The sequence below is a fragment of the Mustela putorius genome, unplaced genomic scaffold, assembly GCF_011764305.1.
Source record: "Mustela putorius furo isolate JIRA1106 unplaced genomic scaffold, ASM1176430v1.1 tig00000461_pilon_pilon_pilon, whole genome shotgun sequence".
Classification (NCBI taxonomy): Eukaryota; Metazoa; Chordata; class Mammalia; order Carnivora; family Mustelidae; genus Mustela; species Mustela putorius.
In genome coordinates, this window is record NW_025421390.1 from 119,314 (window position 1) to 144,013 (window position 24,700).

The following is a 24,700-nucleotide window of genomic DNA, read 5'->3' on the forward strand; positions in this document are numbered from 1 at the left end:
AGAACATGATTTAATAGAAAATCTTTCCATTCGTAGCATTTTTCTCTAATTTTCACCTTCCTTGCAGCTGTTTTGGTCTTAGTCTGACACTGTAGGGAAATTCACTGTGAAGTGTGGAACAAGTGAGCATGTATCCTCTGTCCTCAAAAGTTGGTATGCAAGCTTGTGAACTTGGAAAGAGAACAAAGCTTTCTAATATGGTAAACCAAGAAAGTGTAGATTAAGAAGTCTGGTTTCCTCTTCTTCGCATCAGCACATAACAGCTGTCAGATACCACTGAATAATCTACTCCTCCTGTTTCTGAAAGGTAGATAGTTATAATTAAGGCATTTCCCAAAGGAAGTATGTTTTAATTTTGAACAATGGCACAAATGAAGTGGTAATACAACAATGTAAGAGAAACTTTAAATGTATAGTATTTGCATTTATGATTCTTTTTTGTCCCGCTTAATTCCACTCTCTCCAGTGGTCCCTGAAACCTCACTAGCAGGCTCACATCCTGATAAACTCTAAAAGGAAGAAGAAAAACAATGTAAAAGGCAAGGTGGGTGTGGCAGCTAGAGAGGTCACGGGGTGAACAAAGAAGGAAAGGGCAGCTACCCAGCACAGGCAGATAAGGCATTAGGTTCAAGAGCTGAAAGGAAGTATACCAGACTGAAGAGTGCTCACAGGGTACCTGACACCAGACTGCAAGGAAAGAGCCCAGGCTTTAGGTCCTTGTTTAGCCCTCACTTCCAAATAAAGCAAGTTGCAAGACTAGTCCTAACATCCAGCAGCAGAAAGCTTCCTTCCTTCAGGAAAATCCAGTAAAGGCATCCTTCTGTGACTTCTTGCTAAAAGGGCCAGCTTTCTCCTGAAGCCCCTGCTGTTAGAGAAGACTTGTAAAGGCTGTGATGGCATTGTACAGAGGAAGAGGTCATTAGAATAAAAATGTGAGTCCATGTTCATCCAGATATCCCTGCAGGAGTTAATTCCCCTCCCTGAGTGTTAAATTCTTCACCTGGAAAATGTGGTAGGCACAAAGGAAAGCAAAAGATTTGTTTCCAAAGGAATTATTTTCTCTGTTCCTTCTTTACTTCATTCTTCCAATTTAAAAACTTAGCTCTAAAATCACAATCTTGTCTACCTGATTTCCATACTGTCTGAGTAACATGATAAAGTCATCTTTAGAAACATAAACACACTGGTTTCAATATGACACCCTCTAGGGTCTTGGCTGCCAGTCTGATCCAGGAATGCATAGTTAGCATCCTAATACCAGGCAGTGTCTTTGCCAGCATCCACTGTCCGTGTTCTATTTGATTCTCTCAGGAGATAATACTTTCCTTTCTAAAATGTGCACTTTTTTTTTTTTAAAGATTTTATTTATTTATTTGACAGAGAGAGATCACAGGTAGGTAGAGAGACTGGCAGAGAGAGAGCTGGAAGAAGGCTCCCTGCTGAGCAGAGAGCCCGATGTGGGACTCAATCCCAGGACCCTGAGATCATGACCCAAGCCGAAGGCAGCGGCTTAACCCACTGAGCCACCCAGGCGTCCCTAAAATGTACACTTTTTGCACCAAACAATTATGAGTATATGGCTAGGTCTTCAGGTGACTTACTACCTGAACAATCAGCTTCTTATTATTTCTCCAAAACTGAATTAACTCACATAATTTTGTGTCAAGGCACCAGAACTCTTTGTTGCATAAAAAAATTAGAAGATATCACCCAACTCTGGCATAAAAGTTCTCCTGGAATATAATCAGCCTTTCAGCTAAACATGAAAGCCATTCAGTACTGCCCCTGTAGGAGTCAAATTCTTAAGTATTTATAACTTAGTATATTATAATCCAGAGCTCTGTTGGCAAGTTTACTTTGTTCTAGCCCTTACTGTTGTGGAGACTCCCAAATTTACTTCATGTTGGACACTGCCAAGAAAGTGTTCAAAGCACTTCATGCTTAAAGTCACCTTTGCCCTCTTTCATACCCACATGAGAGACCGAGCCCTATTTCACTCTTGTTTAAATTTTATTATTGTACTTATTAGTAATAAACCAAGGGAACTGGGATAACAAATGGAAAAGTTCAGGCTAAGTAACTTCTTCTTTATGAATTAAAACACATATGCACACTTGAGTTACCCCCCCCCCCCCCAATGTACAAATAGCTACATAATATAGTCCATAGAACACTGTGAGCCACTGATACCAGGAGCCAGGCAAAGGACCCCAGTTGTGTGAAGTCTCAGGCTGATCTGGGTCTAGATGACCAGCTTCTCCACGCTGAGTGTACTTGTGGTTTCATCCTCTTCATTTGACCCAAAATAGCCCGGGAGGTCCAGCATCCTCTGCTCTGCCTCGGTAAGGCCGAATGACGTATTGTCATAGAAGGCGAACTCAGGCTGGGCTGGGAAGCTCTGACACTTGTCTTTCCTACACTGAGAAGGGCTCAGAGGGCTCACCCTCTGGTAGCTCTCTTTGGGGGCCGTGGGAGAAGGCTGCTTCCTCGAGACACTCCTGTGACTGGGGGACGGGCCCCTCCGGGCTCTGTGCGGCTCCGTTCTCTCACCGCTGGCCGTCAATCCTGCCTGGCAATCCCCCAGGTCTGGTTTCCTCGCGGGCTGCCCCAGGCTGTAGGATTTAGGGGGAGGACTTAATGGACTTCTGGTTGCACCTGCCCCGTGGAAATGGTCCGGTTTCTCAGGGGACGGGGCGGCTCCTCGACTCTGAGGCCGAGATCGCTCCTCCGCCTGGTCCCAGGTCCGCGTCCTGGAACCGTAGGCCGGGGCCTGCCGGGGGGTCAGGGTGGACATGCTCCGCTCCCGGAACGGCCGGGCCTGCCTGGCTTCGTAGAAGCTCGCGGTCCTCCTGAAGTGGGAGCCCCTGGGGTGGCTCCTCTCAGGCAGCGCCCCTCTGCCGCCCGCGTGCCTCAGGGCCGACTTGCGGATCACGGTCTGGCTGGGGCTGACCGCGCAGCTGGCGGCACAGACCGGGAGGTCCAGCCTGGAGGGGGGCCTGGCCGCCGCCTGCTGCTCCACAAACGAGGATTTGAGCCGGAACTTGTTGGCCGCGGCCTCCTCGGGGCCCTCCAGGTCCAAAGGGGGGCCGGTGGCCGCGTCGATGGCCGTGTCGGTCAGGGGACTCTGAGACACGTGGTACACCTTGGTGGTTTCCGTCAGGCCCTTCTTCTTCATCTCCTTGAGCTGCTGCTGGGCGAGGCGGTAGCTGAACAGCGGCGGGATGATCTTCTGCGCGTTGGACTGCACGCTCTCACTGCCCGAGGCGTCGTCCTCCGCGGACAGCGGCCCGCCGCGCCTGTAGGTCAGGGGGATGCCCGCGTCCCCGGGGCCCCCCGCCGGCCCGTCGCCCGCGTCCGAGAAGCTCCCGCGCTGCTCGCTCAGCTCGCAGATGTTCTCCTAGTCCGAGTTCTTCCGGAAGCTGGGGGAGTGGATGGAGCTGTGGCGAGCCGGGGTGCTGCATTTGGGGGCGCGGCCGAACTTCCGCCACAGCGTGATGAGCACCGTGGCGACGATGATGAACGAGCACAGGGAAATGCCCGTGACTGTCACGACGTTGTTGGACTTCCCGGGGCCCTGGGGCTGAAGAGGAGACGCGCTGGATGGCTGGAGAGCTACAAGGAAAGAAAGAACAGATGGGTATTCTCTAGTAGGGCTTGCCTGCGTGGTTTTATGGCTGGGAGAGGCTGGCTCTGATGCTCTCGCAGTTCTAGAAAGAATAAACAGGGACTGGGATTTCTGGCCTTATGCACGTGTCCCTGCTGGCAGCTTAAAGCAGACCAGAACACAGGACCCACAGAGAGGAGGTGAGCAGTTAAACCACGATCGGGGACGGGGTGGGGGGACCCCTGGGCTCGCCAGCTCCTGCTGACAACGTGTCCCAAATGTTCCACCAAGCAGCAGCATAAGGAAAGTTTCCTGGTAAAATCAAGGTTTTCGCCTAAGATAAGGTAAACCTGGATAGCTTTAGTTCAATGTACTTTGAGATGCACAGCGGGAAATTCTACCAAGTATAAAACTTGACATGCAAAGTAATTCAGATAGGTTGTACCTAAATTTTATATCTTGGGAAATTAATAGGTGAAAATCAGTCTTTAGGTAATGTAATGCAACTCACATTTAATAACCAGGAACTGTATTTCCTGAGGGTTGAAGCGTCTGTTTCTCAGTCTGTTTCCAGCTGTCCAGTCCCCTTGCTTCCTTCTATGGGACCGTTGATTTGTTTTTTTTTTCTTCCCTGCTTTCTCCAACTGGCTTGTCCAGGGTCATCAAAATGTCTCATTAAGCCTCAAGATGCCACCCGGGATCCAGCCTGTCCTGCCACTGAAACACCTGGAAACCTGAGACCAGCTGATGCTACCACCCTCTCCTCTTTCCTCCTTGTCACTGTCCACCTTGCGAGCCCTTCCAGTCACCTGCCTGCACAGTTTTACCAGCACCAGTTCTCTGTGTCATGTCCATGACCATGACCTCCCATTGCCTACCCTCTTGGGTGGAAGCTGTGACACATACTTTGGTTCTAAGCAAACAGGACCAGCAGCAGGGACAGTTCCTCACTCTCCCCAGTCCTGATTGCCATTTTCAACTAACTCTTTCACCTCCATATAAAAACTCTTTTAATTAATCACTCTTAATTTTAATTAATTCTTTAAAAATCTATCTACCTGTCTAAATATACTGACTGCATCTCCATGACTTACTTATTTTGTAACTATAAGTTTGTCCTTCCTAATCTCCTTTATTTTGCCCATCCAACCCACCGACTTCATTCAGGCAACCACCAGTTTATTCTCTGTGTTTAAGAGTCTGTTTCTTATTTGTTTTGCTCTGTTTTTAGATTTCACAAATGAATGAAATTATATGGTATTTGTCTTTCTCTTTCTGACTTACTTCACTTCGCATAATACCCTCTAGGTCCATCTATGTTGTTGCATATTGCAAGGTCTCATCCTTTCTATGGCTGGGCAATATTCCATTGTCTATTTACACCATCTCTTCTTTATCCATTCAGCTATTGATGGGCACTTGGGTTGCTTCCATATCTTGGCTATTGTACATGATGCTGCAATAAGCGTAGGGGTGCATATATCTTTTAGGCTTAGTGTTTTCATTTTGGAGGTAAACACCCAGTTGCAGATTACTAGATTATATGGTATTTCCATTTTTAACTTTCTGAAGAACTTCCATACTATTTTCTGCAGCGTTTGCACCAATTTACATTCCCACCAACAGTGCACAAGGGTTCTCCTTTCTCTACATCCTCACCAACACTTATAATTTCCTGCCTTTTTCATACTAGCCATTCTGACTACTGTGAGGTTGATATCTCATCGCCATTTTTATTTGCACTTCCCTGATGGTTAGTGATGCTGAACACCTTTGCATCGGCCTGTTGGCCATCTCTATGTCTTCTCTGGAAAACCGTCTATTCATATCCTCCACCCATTTTTAATTGGATTGCTTGTGTGGTGTTGAGTTGGAAAAGCTCTTTATATTTTTGGATATTAACCCCTTACTGGACATATCATTTGCAAGTATCTTCTTCCAATCAGTAGGTTGCCCTTTTGTGTTGTTGGCAGTTTCCTCTGCTATGCAAAAACTTTTTATTTGGGTGCAGTCCCAATTGTTTATTTTTACATTTGTTTCCCTTGCCTGAGGAAAAATATATCCATAAATATGTCACTAAGGGTAATATCCAAGGTGTCTTCTACTCTTTTGATACCCGTGCCATCTACTCAAACCATCCACCTACTCCCCTCTCAATACTATCATCTCCCAACCTCATGGCAGCCATCAGTCTCTAGCACCCGGGTCTCAGTCTTCCTCATCATCCCCTAGCCAGGCCTACCTGTCCATCCAACATATCATACCTTCCCATTGTCTGCAACTGCTCCTCTTCCAAAATCTTAAACTTCATAGCTCACTTTTGAGCAGTATTCTCCTCTCTCACTTACTCATCCTTCTTACACTCAACCCACACTCACGATCCATCACACAAACCATTCTCCTGCCAATAAGCTCAACTGTCTGACCTCTAGTACTGAGACATACCCCTTTCCCTGCTCTACACCAAAAGTCCATCCCTAGATTAACAAGACATGTGAATTATTAGCTGCTGCACCCAGGCCCTGAGACCTGGTGGAGAAAATAATACACCCATGCAGGCCAGGACCTCTATATACTGACAGCCCCCAAACCTGACCACCTGCAAATCTTTAAATGGGTTCCTAAGCAACTCGCTTCCATCCCCTACACGTTTCACCACTTCCCCAAGCACTCTACCTACCCTCATCCTCAGAATTCCACTGGATCACAAAAACAACAACAACAAAAAAAAACCCAGAAGCTATCAGGCAAGTGTACCCCTCTCCCAGCTCCTCCTGCTGTCTTCTCCCCAATAAACTTAGGATCAGCCACACTTCTATTCACTTCTTTCCCTATGGAATTAGTGGGAGAAGTATCTTCCTACAAAGGCAAGTCTACCAAGTGCTCTCTAGGTCACCCTTCTCCGGGGGATCAATGCTCTGTACCAATGATCTCCAGCTTCTCCTCTATGCAGCTCCAGAGAAACATGTTCAAGCTCTTCTTACTTTAAAAAGAACTTTCTAGAACTCTCATATCTTGTTCCTGGTCTTCCTAGCCAAGCTTACAGAAAAAGGAGTCTGGATTTGCTGACTTACTGCTTCCACATCACCTCTGATTCCTGCAACCTGCCTCCAGGATTCCAGTGAAATGGCTTCTGCCAATGTCAGTAATCACCTAATAGCTAAATTCAAAGAAGTTTTGTCTGGACATTCCTTGACCTCTGCAGTATAGGCTACTGCCCAACACTTTCTCTGACCTTTTCTCTTCTTGGTTTCAATGATACTGCTCCTTCAGAGAGAAGAACAGGAATTTTGGAGCAAGGAGATCTAGATCTCAACCTGGGTCCATTAGCTCTGCTCTCTCCACTGATGTCCTACCAACACCTTCACCTCCACATGCCCAAGACTCATCAATTTTCCCCCAGAATCTGTGCCTCATCCAATATATCCAATCTCAAGGAAATGGCACAAGTGTCCATGCAGCTGCCAGTACTAGAATCCTGGTTTTCACCTGTAATTCTTCCCTCTTCATCACTCAACATATCCAGAGGTCCAACTGAACACAATATTGGTTCTGTGTCTTCAGATCACACTACAGCTCCTCAGATGGAAGAACAATGGGCCCGCTTTGTCCTTACGCTTCAGAGCTATTCAGACACTAAGCCCCCCATGCTTGCAAAGCTCTGGGACACTCATATTAAAGCCTCTCAGAGTTAAAGTATAGTGATTGATTTTTGGAAAATCTACTGGAAATTCTACCACTGAGAAATCTCAATTTAAAGTTAAGCCAATGCATAGTTTATCCTTATGTTCATATTAAGACCACAAAAGGCAGAACTGTAAATACTAAGAATCTTTGTTATTCTTTCTTAAATCTTGTTTACTTCACATAAATATAATCTACATAAATATATAGAGTTAGTTGTCAACCAAAAAACAAAAATTCCAATTACTAGTGGCCAGAAAAAAAAAAAAAAAAAAAAACAAGTTTTAGTAAAAGCATGAATCTTAATGTCAAAATTTACATTTTGAAATGCTGTGCCCTTTTCCCTTGGAAGTAAAATCATGACTTGTAGGACAATCAGTAATAAAAAATAAAGAAACATTTAAGCTACACCTTATGCCCTTTTATTTCTAAATGAAATTAACTGAACAGGAAACAAAGGAAATCTCTCAAAGCAATTAACTAATTTAATAAGGCAATTTTTTAAAAATACCTTGAGTAATTCTATCTGTTCCCTGAAGCTTTCTACCAATAACTCTGAGGTAAATACTAAGCAAATGGAAGGTCATTAGATAACTGTAGTTCATTTTTTCTTTTACTATTATTATTATTTATTTAATTGTATTAGTTACCAAACAGTATTTCATTAGTTTTTAATGTAGTGTTCCATAATTCATTGTTTGAGTATAACACCCAGTGCTCCTTGAAATACGAGCCCACCTTAATACCCGTCATCAGGCTGAACCATCCCCCAAACCCCCCAAACCATTTGTTTCCCAGAGCCCATAGGCTCTCATAGCTTGTCTCCCTCTCTGATTCCACCCCCTTCTTTTTTCCTTTCCTTCTCCTAATGTCTTCCATGCTATTCCTTGGGTTCCACATATAAGTGAAACTGTATGATAATTTTCTTTCTCTGCTTGAAATAATCATTTAGCATAACCTCCTCCAGTTCCAACCATGTCGATGCTAATGGTAGGTAGTCATCCTTTTTAGAAATGAAGAGCAAATGACCAATATTCCAAATACTCTTACTTCATGAATGAAAGCTGTTTTGTTTTGCCCTGGTTAAATGTCCATACAAGCACTCACACTGCATAACAAACCTGTTTGGCCAGGATAAATACCTTTCAGCTACTATAGAGGATAATAATTCTGAATGAGCAAAATTTGTCTGGAATAGGAACAGGCAGATTTGTTTACATGCCTCAAGACTATCTGAAAGGGGGCGCCTGGGTGGCTCAGTGGGTTAAGCCTCTACCTTCCACTCCGGTCATGGTCTCAGGGTCCTGGAATCAATCCCCACATCAGGCTCTCTGCTCAACAGGGAGCCTGATTCCTCCTCTCTCTCTCTCTGCCTACCTCTCTGCCTACTTGTGATCTCTGTCTGTCAAATACATAAATAAAATCTTAAAAAAAAAAAAAAGTTGGGGGGGCACCTGTGTGGCTCAGTGGGTTGTCTCTGCCTTCGGCTCTGGTCGTGATATCAGGGTCTTGGGATTGAGCCCCGCATCGGGCTCTCTGCTCAGCGGGGAGCCTGCTTCCCCCTCTCTGCCTGCTTCTCCGCCTATTTGTGATCTCTCTCTTTCTGCTAAAAATAATAGTAATAATAATAATAATAAAATCTTAAAAAAAAAAAAGACTATCTGAAAGAATACTGCCCCTGAATACTCACACCTGGAAGACATTTTGCTCAAAAACTAAAGCAACTAAGCAAAACATGCTTATAAGAAAGTTTCTATAGGCAAGAGTGAGTAACTAAAAGCAGCAAATGGAGCAGTCACCTGGATAAGCAGTTCGGATTTTCTGTGCACAAAAAAAGGCTCCCTTATAATGGCTGAATCAGGCTTATGCCTGAACCAGTGGATTCCAAAGTGTGTTATGTGTCTATCAAGAGGGGTGGACAGCACGAGATAAACCAGTGAGATGAGGAGGAAATACTATAACTTCTTTCACTCTAAAAGCTCTATATTGTGTAATTCATGAGTTGACGGTTGACTGTACGGGAGGCAGTACAGAATAATGGAAAAAGCCAATCAAGCACCAGGAGTGGTTTAGCCACTTAACTACCATCGACTTCGGGCAAATTACGTAATTTTGTGCCTCCATTTCTTCACCCATGAAAGTGACAAGATAATAAATCTAAACCAAAAGGTTGTTATGAAGATTAAACAGATTAATATTTATAGATCACTTAGAGCAGCACCTGGTGCAATGTAATCCACTAAATAAACATTAGCTTTATTATGTCAGAGGATCACACCCATTATGTCACATATCCTGAAAGGACATTCCTAAGGAATGCCAAAAGAAAAGTTAACTTTCAGAAGGGTTTACTGTTTCACTTTCAGAAAACCGTTAAGTTTTCCAGTTTTAGGTAAAGTAACTCACAAAGTGGACGAGTAGCTTAAAAAGATTCTGGCAGACAATTAAAGATAACACACAATCTGTGAATAGAAAGGAAACGACAGGGTTCATAGTTCTCTTGTTCTTAGAAAAAAGCTCTTGTCAGTCATTTTGAAGGAAAAATAAGACCATCTAAGTACAGAAACAAGATAGTCTAAAAATTTAAATTATCAAGGAAACTATATATTAAATATATACACTTTTCATTTATCAAATAAAAATAAGCTAAAAATAAAAAAACTATGTGACTATGACTTTATACCCTCTATCATTAATTATCAAGTTTTATCTTAGGGCGCCTGGGTGGCTCAGTAGGTTAAAGCCTCTGCCTTCAGCTCAGGTCATGATCTCAGGGTCCTGGGATAGAGCCCCGCATCGGGCTCTCTGCTCAGTAGGGAGTCTGCTTCCCCCCTCTCTCTCTGCCTGCCTCTCTGCCTACTCATAATCTCCAACTGTCAAATAAATAAATAAAATCTTAAAAAAAAAAAAGTTTTATCCTAAATTTAATTACTCTCCTCTCTGAAACCCTTGGGCAGATGTGTTCATAATTTAGGATTTCTGAATTTATTTTTATAAGATACTAAGTGCTGTGTCCTATATTACCGTTCTGTACTACTAACACTCCCCTGGCAGGATCTCAGGCAGCATCCCATTACCAAACACATTAATATTTCTGTAGAGAAAAGTAGAAACATTCACACTAAGTAGGATAAATGAAGATCATAAAAAATCATTTGTGGCAACATCTATTATATATCATCTATTATATATAATATATATTTTTTCTATTTTATATATATTATATAAATATATTCTATAAAACCTATTATATATTTATATATTAAGTTGTTATTTACATACTCTCTCAAGCCCTGAAGACATATTTGGAAAAAGAACACATATCAAACACATACTCCATTTTTGAAAGGAACTAATAAATCAGTGGGGCAGTAGTTCACACAAGTCATGGTGGGTTCACTGGGGTCCCTGAATGATACCATCTGCCAAAAAAAAGTCAACTGTCAATTTAAGTGGAAAATGAAAAGAAGAGAACAAGGTTTAGTTAGAAATGCTGAGACTAGAACACAAGAAGGCCTTGAGGTCCCTGTTGCTAGCATAAATGTCGCTGGATATCTGGAGTCAGAGCCATGGGTGGGTGGTCACACTCCTGAGGTCTCCAAGAGCATTAGCCCCTCCAGGCACTGCATCCAGCCCTGATGTTCAGTTGTGTCAAGTTGCTGCAGGCCATAGGGAACCCCTCACCACCCTCAGCCCGGAAACACAAAGAATCACTCTGCTCTGCCTCTCTCTCCTGTCTTGTCCCTGCTGCTGTGGGGGGGAAACTCAAGTCCTTAGACAAGTAGAAAAATCTGTGGAAACCCCAATAGCTGAGAGAACTACAAAGCAGACCTCCTGCTCCCAATGTCTTTAAACCAATGACCCCAATATCTTTATTTCCCTAGGTTTGCTTCCACTAAGTTCAGTTAGATTTTCTTCTTCTAACAAGTAACGTCTTTTGAAAAGGCAAATCTATCTTAAATGATTACATTACTTTAATACAAGTTCTCTTACTACTACCAGCAGCAGCCAAATTTGCGTTCGATTTTCACTTTAATAAAACCTGTATTGAGCACCTATTCATGTGCAGGTAGGCTAAGTGGGTCAAATATCATAAATAGCTTCATGGTAGCACAAGCAGCCTTTTCACACCAAAAGAACTCTCCCCCAACCCCCGCTGTCAGGAGGATGGTGGGCTTGAGGGTGGGGGGCATAGGGAGAAAGACTTGGAACAAGCCATGACAGATACAACTGATGCCATGCAGAGGCATGAAGGATGCTGGGCTGGCTTTACAGCAAGGGAATTTAACTAGTGTGGGGTCAAGGAAGAGTAACCCAAGTGGAGACTTGGGGGACAGGTTCATGTCAACCAGGCAAAGGCGGGTGGAGACCCCAGCCCAGAAATGGCGACTATTGGTTGGGTAGCCTGACCATAGGGGTCCTGTGGATTCTCATCCTCCTGTCAAGTGAGGTGACTGGCAAGTATTTTCTTTTTAAGATTTTATTTATTTAAGGGCGCCTGGGTGGCTCAGTGGGTTAAAGCCTCTGCCTTCAGCTCAGGTCACGATCCTGGGGTCCTGGGATCGAGCCCCACATCGGGCTCTCTGCTCTGCAGGGAGCCTGCTTCCTCCCCTCTCTCTCTGCCTGCCTCTCTGCCTACTTGTGATTTCTCTCTCTCTGTCAAATAAATAAAATCTTTAAAAAAAAAAAAAGATTTTATTTATTTAGGGGCACCTGGGTGGCTCAGTGGGTTAAAGCCTCTGCCTTCAGCTCAGGTCATAATCCCAGGGTCCTGGGATTGAGCCTCACATCGGGTTCTCTGCTCAGCATGGAGCCTGCTTCCTCCTCTCTCTGCCTGCCTCTCTGTCTACTTGTAATCTCTGTCTGTCAAATAAATAAATAAAATCTTTTTAAAAAAAAAGATTTTATTTATTGGACAGAGAGACACACATGTAGACAGAAGGAGAGGGGGAAGCAGGCTCCCCACTGAGCAGAGAGCCCGAGGTGGGGCTCGATCCCAGGACCCTGAGACCACGACCTGAGCTGAAGGCAGAGGCTTAACCCATTAAGCCACCCAGGTGCCCTGGTGCCCTGGTGACCAACAAGTATGTGCAGCCTCAGCTGACCTGAATTTTAAATAATCCCTCTGCCTGCAGTGACACAGTGAGGTGGACAGTGGCAGGATCGGAATCAATGAGGAATCTGTTGCCGTAGGTTAGCTAAGGGATGATGGAGGTTGAAACCAAGATTCAGACACCAAGGAGCCAAAACCCATGGGACTTGGTGATTTATTATTTATTGGAGGTAAGGAAGAAGAGGAAGACCGCTGGGCTTCTGCTTTGAAATGAAATGGTGGCTAAGGCCTGTACTGAGGGGCAGGTTGTGGGGATAAGATGATGAGTCTAATTACTCCGAGATGCCCAAGAGACATGTGAGGGGGGCAGCTATGCAGCAGCACTTAGATGCTGGGAAGAGATACCCACGTGGAGTGGTCAGTCTCAGAATGGTGCTCACCTAACAGGTGCATGAAGAGTGAAGAAAGTGGGGCGTCTGGGTGGCTCAGTTGGTTAAGCGACTGCCTTCAGCTCAGGTCATGATCCTGGAGTCCCCGGACCAAGTCCTGCATCAGGCTCCTTGCTCAGTGGGAGCCTGCTTCCACCTCTGACCCTGCCCCCTCTCATATGCACACTCTCTCTCTCTAATAAATAAATAAAATCTTTAAAAAAAAAAGTGAAAAAACAGGATCTAGTTTAAGATATGAAGTGAGCAGTTAACAGATGAGCCCAGGTGGTGGAATTGGCCGGCAAGGGAGACCATGAAGAACAGTCAAGGAAGTGGGAGGGAAGCGAGGTAAGGGTCCAGGGTGATGTCACAGGACTGAGATATTTTTAGGTATTTCAAGGCTGTTGGCCATGAGCCTGTTAAAGGACTGTTAGACGGAGGAGAGAGAGGGGATGATGATTAACAGAGGATTCCGGATAGGAGCCGAGGGACTGGGATCCACAGTGGAGGAGAAGGCTGACCTTGCATTGGAGGGGTGACACTCCTTCCATGGTGACAATAAAGGAGACCAATGGATGTAGGCTTACAGACATTTTGGTGGGAGGTTGAAGGAGCTCGTTCTTGATGGCCAGGTGCCCTGGGTGGCAGGAAACAAACTCAGCTCTGAGAGTCAAGATGGGGGAGGGGCTGAGGTCTGAGGGGAGCTGCTCTAGAGAACGGGGGCAGAGCTGGTCGGGCAGCATGGAGGGTCCAGCTGAGGGGGGAGGCATAACCCACCTGGATGTGACCGTCCATGCAGCTTGTGTGCCAAAGGCGGCCAGGAGATGGCCGGATTCATGCATCAGAAGGAAAAGAGGGCAGAGGAGTTTAGGCTCTTGATAGGAGACATGTGATTTCTTGATGAGCCATGGAATTTAGACTGGATGGAGAGGTAAATGCAAGCCAGGAGATGACTAGGGGGTGCGGAGAAAGTCAAAGAAAATGGACTTGTAAGGTGAGGAGATGGGTGAATTTGAAGCAAGAAATACTTGGAGTTCCAGACACAGTCAGAGGCTTGGGCCCTCGGGGGGCCTGGAGCTTAGCAGGGATGAAGCTATAAGCAAACCAGACAATTTCTGCCAGATGAATCTCTTGCCAAGACCAGGCTTGCAGGAAAAGGAAAAGAACTGCAACGAGGCACCCGGGGCATGGATGGAATTGTAATAACCCCACTTCTTTGTGATTAGATAGGGCATTACACAAAGAACGTAGAGTGTAAAGTTTGTAGAAATCTTGCTTTGAAATCTCACTTCTACAGAAACTCATTCCGGCAAAGAAGGATATAACGGGAAAGAGACACGCTCAACGAGAGGAAGCCAGAAGTCAACCAAATACAATTTGAGATTTAGCTTTGAATTCTACTCATACCTACCATAGATTTGCCATACGATGTAATAATATAACTTTTTAAGATAAAATGCAATAGAGGCTAAAGTTATTGGGGCCTCCTCTATGCCAGGCGTTATGCTGAGAACTGTGCGCACATATTTCATTCAATTCTCACAACTCTAAGAGGTAGATGCTCCTATGATCCCTGTTTTACTAGCAGGGAAACTGAGACCTAGGGAAGTAAGCGGTGAGCTGAGTCAGCTTCCCATGAGTCCTAATTTTTCAGGTAAGAGTAAGGCCATGTAGGATATTATGAGGAGTGAACCAGAAAGATGATGGTACAGTTCACAGAAACTTAAGTCCAATGAAACTCAAAAGAATAATTTTGATTGCATGGAGGCACCAGTTTGCTTTAAAAAGTTTCAAAATTTCAATACCAACCTATGTTTCTCTGAATTAGCATGCACTCCCTCTCCTTTGTGGAAAAATGGCTTCTGCTTGGAATGCCAAAGTCAAAGCAGTATTTATTCCTCCCCATGTCAAACAAAGTGCAGTTGAATATGGCTCTCCTCTCTCCCAAGGTCAGGCTGTTTTCAGCTAGCTGAATGGTCCTTTCCCCAGGGCGTCTGGGGGCCTCCTTGAAGACCGTGATCACTCCTTGGATGAAGATGCACAGTGGGGGGAAGACTGTCACCTCCACCCCGGATTCACACGTGAGTTCTGGTGCCATCACCAGTTTGTATCCAAATTTCTGGGCCAGGTCAATGGGTCCTGTGGAGGTAATGACCGAGTCTCGGCCAAACAGCTTCAGCACCACCGTGACGTAGGCTTTTGGCCCCACAGGCGCACAGCCAAACTGAAGCCACTGACCTTGAGAGAGTTCTGTCCTCTTGCTGGTTCTGATCTCCAGCGGCTGACCTGGACTTGTTCTTGCCTCGGGCAGACTGTTGGTAAAGATGACGTCCACCAAGATGTCAGGCTGGCCCATAGGAAAGGAGCACAGTGGCTGATGGGTGAAAAGGCCCACCTGGAAGGTGCCTTCCGCCGCCTTGGATGTCCTATTCAAGTCAATGTGAAAGACAGGCCATTCGACCTTGAGAAAGGCTCTTTGCTCCCAGTGGCTGACTTGAGTGCCATTGTGGGCTACCTCCAGAGCCATCGTGAACCAGTAGTCTCCAGCCTCCTTGAAGTAGAAGCATTCAAACTCCAGTGTTCCCTGGGACTGGTTGGTCAGGAGGTATTTGGCGGTCACCGTCTGATTGGTGCTGGCCTCCAGCAACAGGGCAGACACATTGCGCAGTGTCCCATTGGCACCACATTGCGCAGTGTCCCGTTGGCACCACCGAAACGCCGGAAATCCACAGACACCGTGTTGTTGCTTAGCGCTACATGGCCTGGCTTTTCCAAGAGGAGATGCTCGTCTTCTCCAAGAACTGAAACGAAATGGTCAGAGTCGATTTTACAAAGAGATCTCTGAGCAGCACCACCAGTGACATTGAAGAAAACAGCATTCTGCTCATAAGGAGGAGGAGTTTGACCTCGGCCAGAGAGGAGGTGCAATGATGCTGTGAGCCAATCCCGGGAGCTGGGCCCCGCGCAGTTCCCGTTCTAAAGTGGCACTGGGCCTTGGTCTTCAGCTATCGTGGGTCTCAAGATGGAAATCCATACCCACTTCTCTCATTTTAATCTGTTAAAAAGAAAACAAGCCCCCCAGGACAGAGAACCAGGACTTAATTACAGCTTCAATCTAACCCCAGACTGTGGCCTTGCCACAGTCCATCTCAAATTTCCTGATCTGCACTGGTGAGGTTACCTCCTTGATAAAAAAAAAACCTGAGGGCCACCTCCCAACACCCCCCCAACCCCAACACACAGAAAGAAGACATCCTGGCATGAAACATTCCTTTCTGTTCTTTTGCTACTAACTTCTTGCCCCACCCTCCTTCCTATAAAAACTTTCCATTTTGTACAGCTCCTCGGGCCATCTACGCTTGCTAGATGGTATGCTGCCCAATTCATGAATTGCTTAACTAAGCCAATTAAGTTAGATCTTCAAATTCACTCAAGTGAGCTTTTTTCCCCCTTTTTAAATAAAGTATATGCTAGGGGCCTCTGGGTGGCTGAGTCTGCCTTTGGCTCTGGGCCCTGCATCATGTGGCACGCTGCTCAGCGGGGAGCCTGTTTCTCCCTCTCCCTCTGCCTGCTGCCCCCTCCCCCTGCTTGTGCTCTCTGTGTCAAATAAATAAATAAAATCTTTTTTTAATCATATTTTGGGGGTGCTTGGGTGGCTCAGTGGTTTAAAGCCTTTGCCTTCGGCTCAGGCCATGATCTCAGGGTCCTGGGATTGAGCCCTGCATTGGGGTTTTCTGCTCAGCAGGGAGTCTGCCTCCCTCTCTCTCTCTTTCTACCTACCTTTCTTCCTACTTGTGATATATCTGTCAAATAAATAAATGAAATCTTAAAAATAAAATCATATCCTGGGGACATGTGTGGCTCAGTTGGTTAAGCATCTGCCCTCGGGTAAGGTCCTGGGATAGAGTCCTATATCAGGCTCCCTGCTCAGGGGGATCCTGGTTCTCCCTCTCCCTCTGCCCACCCCCCACCCCGTTTATGCTCTCCCTCTTACTCTCTATCTCAAATAAAAAAAAAATCACATTCTGGTGTTTAGATAATTTGGAGGAAATGGATACATAGTAACATGAGAAAACTTGATTTAAATGATGCTGTACAAACTGCTCTTGATTCCTTAAAATGGAAGACCCTAAGTATCTTCAAAGTCATCATTTTCTGATATTCAAGACAAGTACTTAAGCATTTTCACCAGTAATGGAACCAGTGCTGTTGGTTTGTACAAAGCAGAAATTTGTAGATGGATGAGAAATGTTGACACTTTATTCTGCACAGGTCGCCCAAGGGACAGAGTGAATGTTTATGACATACCCAGGCTTGTCCTTGCCAGTTTTAATTACACTGAATCCCAGACCAGCCTAGATGCGATAGATAACTTCTAGCCCACAAGCATCACTCAGTTAACATCAATCCTATCTTTTTAAAAAAAGAGACCCATGAGAGCAGCTGAAGTAAAGAGTGGAAAAAAAAAACACAGACACACAGGAATCCTTGTTTCTATTTTGAACTTGATCCAAATACATATCAAAGGAGACAGAATTTGCCAGTGCAACAATCAGCTGGCCCATGGCTAGGGTAAGAAACATTTCTAGATTTAAGACACTGCAGGGCTCTTTTGGCTTGGAAAATAACATGTGTAAGTATTAATTTATTATTATCTTACATAATATACACATATCATACTATATCATATATATGTCCAAAGAGCCTCAGGGTATTACTTGGGCTGGTCATCTTTAAATATACCCTTGCATGTATTCAGTTAATGATCATTAGAATCAGCATGTGGATATACTGGCACATAGAGGTATTGTTTTGTGTTTAAATAGTTCATCACATCACCCATTTCTTGTTAAAGAAGACATGAAATAAAATATATGAAACTTGGAAGGACCTGAAATGTTTGATCATCTGCCTGAAAACCATAATAGAATAAAGTTCTTTTTCTTTTTCTTTTTTTTTTTCCTTTAGTCAAAACAGAAGCTGCAAGATAGTCTGTTTCGAAGGAGACGAGTTAAGGTTGAGGAAGGTAGCTGATTCTGGGGGAGCCTGTGCCTGGTTCAGAGCCCACTCAGCACCTGTTTGTAAACAGCAACCAAAGAGACTCTAACACTCACCGCAGCCCAAGGAAGGAGTTAAGACTGAGAACCAAAGTCAGGTTAATTTGAATCTCATGGGGCAGGATGGTTTTTGATGTACTTTAAGATGGAGACCACACATCACTTAGTTAACTGACAAAGCCTATGGTCGATGATAGGGATAGTGGAGGGGGAGGCAGATCAGACTCCGATTTGATGGGCAGCCGATCAATGAAAAAGACACACATGCCCAGTCAGTAGTGGAGAAAAAAGATACAATTGATGGGTTTCAGCAGCTCAGAGAGCAGGTGTGTACTGAAGAGAGAATTTGCTACTTCACTACAGAACTCCTGATTTTATAGACGAGAATACATCCTCATTTAGAAAACAGCAATGTGGGCGTACCACATTCTGGCTCCTACAGTATAGTTTTCTCTAATCTTTCAATTCCGTTCTCCCCTTTCCTTTATTATATTTAAGTAACTGATATCTCGATATAAGCATGTTGCTTAAAAAACAACTGCTAATGGTATATTTTGATCAATATCAAATGGAGAAGTGGGAAAAACCCAGGTCTAGGAAAATATTTCCTTTTCTATTAGCAGCATAGCATGTACACTCAACTTCTATGCTCTGTTTTATGCTCGTTGAACTTTTATTCTTATACTCCAGTAAGATACTTGCTTTCCACAATGACAAACATCCTTGCGGACTTTGTGAAAATGGAAAATCCTGAAGTCTTTATCATTACGAAATCCAGGAACTTTTTATAATTTTTTGTATGAGGCTCTTATACGCAGAGTGATCTGTTTTTAAGGAGGGATAAATGATATTAAGATCATTGAATCTCAGATTGATTTTCAGCAAATCAAGCATCTTCTTGCTTAAATAAACTTTTTAAAAAGAAAAGGTTGAGAGAGAAGATTCACTGGACAAAATGAACAGTATACACTCTGGTCCTTTTCTTAAAAAAAATTTTATGGTTTTTATTTATTTATTTGGCAGAGAGAGAACACAAGCAGGGGGAGAAGCAGGCTCCCTGATCAGCAGGGAACCTGATGCGGGGCTCGATTCCAGGACCCCAAGATCATGACCTGAGCCAAAGACAGACGCTTAACTGGCTGAGGCACCCAGGATTCTCTATCCCTTGGATCACATTTCTTGATCAATTTGAAAACAATTTCCACTCGTAAACAATGGACTGCCTAGAAGTCTTTGAAATACTTGGCAATCATCAAAAGAAAAGTAGCAAGTTTTATAATATCAAATCTGCTCATTCAGCAGTTGTGTAAAACTCTCTGAATAATGAACTGGATTTTTAGTTGAAACAAACTGAATGAAGAAGAGTAATGGTGAGCACCTGCTATTTGCTCAGGCACTCAAGGTGTCTTGCATTTCTTATTTTATCTTCACAGCAACCCCATGATGCCAACAAGAACCTCGTCTAAGGTATACAACTGGCAAGGACTGAAATTTGGACTGGCTCCAAAGATATTCTAACAGCAAAACTCTCCAGGAGCGTGGAATCTTACAGAGAATCCCAATTTAAAAAACGTAATTTCATGTGTGTGAGTGGAGTTTAAATGTATAATACTGAAATACTAGGAAATCAGTCAAAGAGAACACAACATGTTGTCTCCAGTTTGTTTAAATGAAAGCGACTTGTTTTTTATTCTTTTTAAGACTTAAAATATATTTAAAGGGAAATTTTAATCAATAAATACAGAATTTTAAGAGAACCCAGTTTAAAAAGTACCGCACTGTAGCCACTGCACCCACCCCCCAGAGTCATCAACATCCATGCATTTATATAAACCTCACATTTACATTTCTTCATCGATACTGAGAGCATGAAGCATACTTACAATACTCACCATAGTCACAGAGTACCACCAACAATAGATTTGAAAAGTCTTTCAACATTTGTTTCATTCTGATTAGCAAAATCCCAGGTCTTTGGTCTCCTCATGTCCTTTCTCACATCCAAACTGTGAAATTATTTTTCATAAACACCTGAAATTAGAATCCCAAAGAAATGATGCCTCTGTTCAATGTGATTTATAAAATAGTAATCACACTATGGCAAAACCATTCTAAGAAGTCAAACTTCATAGGTGCTACTGAAAAGAAAGTAAGGAGCACTCTAATTTTCCCTGGGGAAATGATTTGTAATTGTACGTGTCCCTTTTGTTACATTACAATGCACCTGTTAGGAATATTCAAGTGTGCTCAACACTGAAATTATCTTTGCAAAACACCAAGCCTCTTATCTTCATAACACATGCTTAAGTGGAGAGTTTGCTATTTGCTGAATTTCATCAAAGCTAAGAGCCAATCTGGATAATACATTTTCATCTGTTTATTTCCTTAGCATTTCATACCTATCAATTTGCTAAAATTCTGCCAGATTTTCATTTCGCATCCTGCTGTACAGACCAGGCTCTCTTCTACCAATGGACTTAACAACCACCGTCTTTCTTGCACAAGTGGTATGTTATCTGGATCCCTTCATTTCTTAATGCTTGGGCGCTGTATCAAAACTATCAAGCCTTTCAAAAAGGTACCCAGTATATTGCAATTAAATATGAACTCCATGTGATACTGTCTTTCCTCTTTTAGGGGACTCCACAGAGAAAACAGATAAATAACAATTATCATCTTCAGTCAGTTTCCCAATACTTGTTGCTAAAATCAGTATGCATCAGGACATTGATGATTTCGTGCAGCTATCTTCCCAGACCACCTAAGAGGGCAGGAAAGATCTTGTTGGCCTGTGCTTCAGAATGATTTGTGGGAGGAGATATTTAATTTGATAGGAACAGACTATTAGATTGTAGAATAAGAGTCAAAGGCACTTGCCAATTTTTCATACTAGTCTAATAAGTGAGGAGCTAATAAACATAACCAACTATATATTTTCTTAATATACATTTTACATACCCCCATTACCCACAGTTAATATATTTTAACAATATACTATACTTCAAATAATTATGTTACATCTCTTCAGAAAAGACAGAAATTACTGGAATTAAAAGGACTGATGAAATAATCGAAAATTCAATGGAAAGAAAACTGATGTGTCTCTATTAGCTTTCTTTCAATGGGAGTTGGTTGAACAAAGGAAACACTATTTCCTCAAAGGGAAACAGAGATTTGAAGTGTAATTAGGCAGATGATTAGCGGGTCCCTCCCCTCTGCTCCCTAACAACAACAACAAAAAAATTCCATTTTTCTGGGATTAGGCATAGACTTGATCCAATCCTTTCCTTGAACTTGGGATGGGAAATGTTGCCAAACACAGCAGGTGAGTATCTCCCAGGCAAGCCTAGGCACTTAAGGCAATAAAATGTATCCTTTTGAGTTTCTGATCTCAGTAATCACAGTAAGGAGAAGTAAGCATTTCCCAGCTCCCAAAAGTTGAACTGGCTTCTCCCAGATTGTTTGCTTTTCCCTGACAATCATTTTTCAAAGAAGACCAAATCACTACTGATTTTGTGATGGTAACACATTTTTCTTCTACCAATAAAACACAGAATAGTGTGATAATCTGTATTTAGAACTAAGTAGAAATATAAAATAAACCAGACTACCTAAAAATCACAATATGGCTTTTTAAAAATATTCTTAAGCTTTTGAAAATAAATGCTTAATTTTTACTAGCTCAATTACTAATTTAAAGACCTGAACAGAGTAACCCACAATGGAATGGAATGCTGGATAAAAAGCACTATATTTGAGGAAAGTAAAAAAAAAAAAAAAAAAAATCTCATTTTCTTCCTCCCTTCCCCTCTCTCTTTCTTTTTACCTTGTTTGTTTATTTTCTTCCAACACGTTGTTCCCAATACCAGGACTGGCTACTTACAATGTTTGGCTTGAGAATCATTTTGAGAAGATAAAAACTTAGGTCTCTTTTATGCACATTTAGAAATACTCCTCTATAGGAGTCACACATAAACATTTGCAGAAAGATTCCAAATGCATCAGCTAGAGGGTAAGAGGCAGTCAATATTCTCAGTGGCTAATGGCATCACGCCAGGCTCAGTTCCTATGTTTTTGCTGAAACCGGCTAAGATAAATCCCTACAGTGTCTTCATTGCTGCAGAAAAAGAAAAGGAATTAAGCTAAAGTCTCTTGGGACAACTGATTTATCAAATAAAAGGGAAAACAAAAGGAAGCAAAGTGATTTTGTCCCTTCTGACAAAGACAAGCTCGTGCATATCTATCTACTACTAATATTTATTAGCAGGAAATCCCTAGTTCCAAAGCAGCTCGTGTAAAGAGGCTTTATTTATATATTTTCAGTACAGTGGGCTCTGCCCTGGTCCCAGGGATTGGATGCAGCTTCCCTAGAGAGGCTGTAGGCTGCCCGCTTCTACAGCTTCCCAAAGGCCCACGAGTCAAGTTCATGCCTGGAAATCTGGCCCTGCCCAAGTCCTCAGCCCAAAGCTCTCATAAAATGAGGACCGTTTTGAACTGCTTAAACCTCATAGTTTGTACCCCAGAAAGGATTTCTCTTTGGAAAGGGACAAATTTGTTCTGAAACGCGGAGTACCCTAGGACGCTGTCCTTCAAGGATCCCCACCGTTCGGGCTCCCCGCCCGTCTGCGGGCAGCTTGTCTCTCGGCAACACCTGCCGAGCCGGGACACCGAGACGCGCAGACGGACGCTTTCTAAAGCGCTTCCCTGGGGCGAAGGCTGAGCCCCCAACGGCGAGGAACAGGGTGCAGCGCCAACCTGCACTCTCAGCCTGCCGGGAGAGTGGGGCCGGCAGGGGCCGGGGGGCATGGTCCGACCCAGCGGAGCCGCGGGGGATCCGCGCCGCACAGCAGTGCCCTAGGGGTCGGGGGTGGGGCGGCAGGCTCTTTCCTACCTCTCGGGTCTGGCAGGCGCCGGGGCCGGAGCCGGGGTGAGCGAGGCGGCGAGGTGACAAGGCGGGCAGGCAGGAGGCCTCAGGGGCGGCGAGGTAGCGTGCGGAGCATCCCGCGTCCCGGGACTACTCGCCCAGGCCGGCGGCGCTCCGCTCGGCGGCGGCCCCACCCGGGCCCGCCCCCGACGGCGCGGGGAGGACGGCCCCGGAGGGCGGGGGCCCGGCCGGCTGGCGAAATCAGCCCCGCCCGCTCTGGGCAGTGCATCTTTCCTCCCGCGCGCAGCCGGGGCCGCGGAGTGGGGAGTTGCGGGTTGGGGGGATGGGGTGGGGAGAGGGGGCCCTCGGGGGGCCGGGTACAGCCCCGAGGTACACCCACGGCCCGGGCCGGGGCCCAGGGCGAGCCGCAGTCTCCCCGCGTTCCGATCCAATCACTTCTCCCCCTGGGGTCCTTTCTTCTGGGGAACCACAAAAGTGAGCCATCCGAGTGGCCTCGCTAGTTTGCGTAAACTGGGTTGCCCAAATGGCCTTGAAGAGTCTCAAAAGAGAACAGTTCAGGCAAAGCGCATCTTCGTTTAGGTTTTTCTTTCCCCGCAGCCAGAGCTGGCTAAATTTAAAAAATGACACCTTAATTCTCAAGTATTACAGTTGTCTTTTTACAAGAATACTGGAGGATAAGAGTTCCACCTTCACAGCCGTGCTTTTTGGTCCACTGTCCCGTGAATACAGTTTACCATTTGCTTTTTTCTTCTATACAAAACAGCCCATTTAACGGACACCACTAGTTGCAGTAACAGAAATCAGAGCAGGAGTGGCCTCCAGAGAGCAGGTGACTGGAAAGAGGCCCCAGGGGGATGGCAGCAGATATGTTCTATTGGCTGCTGTGTTGAGTTACATGGATTTAGTATACATTTGTTAAAATGCCTCCAACTTAAGATATGTACACTTCACTGTAAATATTACCTCAATTTTTAAAACTTAAAAGTAAAGCATTTGCAGGTTTTTTAATCTACCACTTAATCTTTTAAAAGGTAATGCAATTACTCAACTATCAGTTATCAGAGGTTGGCTGAGATAATGAATTTGCTAAGCACTTATTCTGTCCAATAATTAATGCTAGCAGTACTAATTAAATCCATCCAAGGCTTTACTGACAGGAAGTATCTACTCCAACGTCCATTCATCAGTCCAAGTTGAGATATCTTTTCAAATATATGCTACAGTCCTTGGCATTTTTGAAAGCAAGAGCTCAGTGTAAAGAATGGGGCTTTGGTGAAATAGGTCAATCAGAGAAAGACAATTATATGATCTCTCTGATATGAGGAATCTGAGAGGCAGTGTGGGGGGTGAGGGAGGGGGGGGGGAGTAGGGAGGAAAGGGCACCAGGGAGGGAGACAAACCATAAGAAACTCTTAATCTCGGGCGCCTGGGTGGCTCAGTGGGTTAAGCTGCTGCCTTCAGCTCAGGTCATGATCTCAGGGTCCAGGGATCCAGTCCCGCCTTGGGCTCTCTGCTCAGCAGGGAGCCTGCTTCCTCCTTTCTCTCTGCCTGCCTCTCTGCCTACTTGTGATCTCTCTCTGCCAAATAAATAATAAATAAAATCTAAAAAAAAAAAAGAAACTCTTAATCTCAGGAAACAAACAGGGTTGCTGGGCGGTGGAGGGAAAGGAGAGGGTGGCTGGGTGATGGACATTAGGGAGGGTATGTGCCATGGTGAGTGTTGTGAATTGTGTTAAGACTGATGATTCATAGGACTGTACCCCTGAAACAATACATCACATATTAATTAAAAAGTGAAGAAAAAAAAAAAGAATGGGGCTTTGGAGTTAGAGGAAGCTAAGATTAATTCTTTCCCTACTTCAGTAACCTTGGCAAATACTTAATCGCTTCTTTCCTCCACTATAAAAGGCATAGAACAGTCGTATGGAAGTTTTATGATGATTAAATGAAACATAGAAAACAACTTGCTCTGCATTAACCTTTCAGACA

At 44.2% G+C, this 24,700-nt stretch overlaps 1 pseudogene; it reads right to left on the reverse strand.

Moving 5' to 3' along the window:
- Positions 1-1,991: 1,991 nt before the first annotated feature.
- Positions 1,992-22,919, reverse strand: LOC123392226 (annotated as a pseudogene).
- Between the last annotated feature and the right edge of the window lie 1,781 nt (positions 22,920-24,700).